The sequence below is a fragment of the Sinocyclocheilus grahami genome, unplaced genomic scaffold, assembly GCF_001515645.1.
Source record: "Sinocyclocheilus grahami isolate Dianchi unplaced genomic scaffold, SAMN03320097.WGS_v1.1 scaffold2120.1, whole genome shotgun sequence".
Taxonomy (NCBI): Eukaryota; Metazoa; Chordata; class Actinopteri; order Cypriniformes; family Cyprinidae; genus Sinocyclocheilus; species Sinocyclocheilus grahami.
In genome coordinates, this window is record NW_015507299.1 from 88571 (window position 1) to 89117 (window position 547).

The following is a 547-nucleotide window of genomic DNA, read 5'->3' on the forward strand; positions in this document are numbered from 1 at the left end:
AAGGCAAGATTTTAAGGAACTCTAAGCAGACTGCCACGCCGAATGTACTCTGCACTACTGAGTGTGGGATTTACTCAGTTTGTCAATTTGCTTTGAGGGCAGATTACAGTTTCAATTTAACCTGAAAGAGCACGAGAGTAAATTTTTGAGTTTCTGTGGTTTAGTGGTCATCACGTTAGCCTAAAACGCAAAAGGTCATTGGTTTGAAGCTGAGCAGAAACAGAGTTTTATTTTAAAGGGAATGCATAAACTCTTTGAGATGTTCCAGGAGATTTCGTGCTACTTTTTCCAGATAAGTTTCTGTAGTGTAGTGGTTATCACGTTCGCTTTACACGAAAAGGTCCCCAGTTTGAAACTGGATGGAAACAATAGAGCCTTTCTCCAAGGTTACGTAAGTTGGGGGTCTGTTTTATTTTTGAGGGAATGCATAATCTCTTTGCAACCTTCCAGGAGATTTACTGCTGCTGTCTCCAGATAAGTTTCTGTAGTGTAGTGGTTATCATTTTAGCCTTACATGAGAAAGGTCCCCAATTCGAAACTGGGTGGA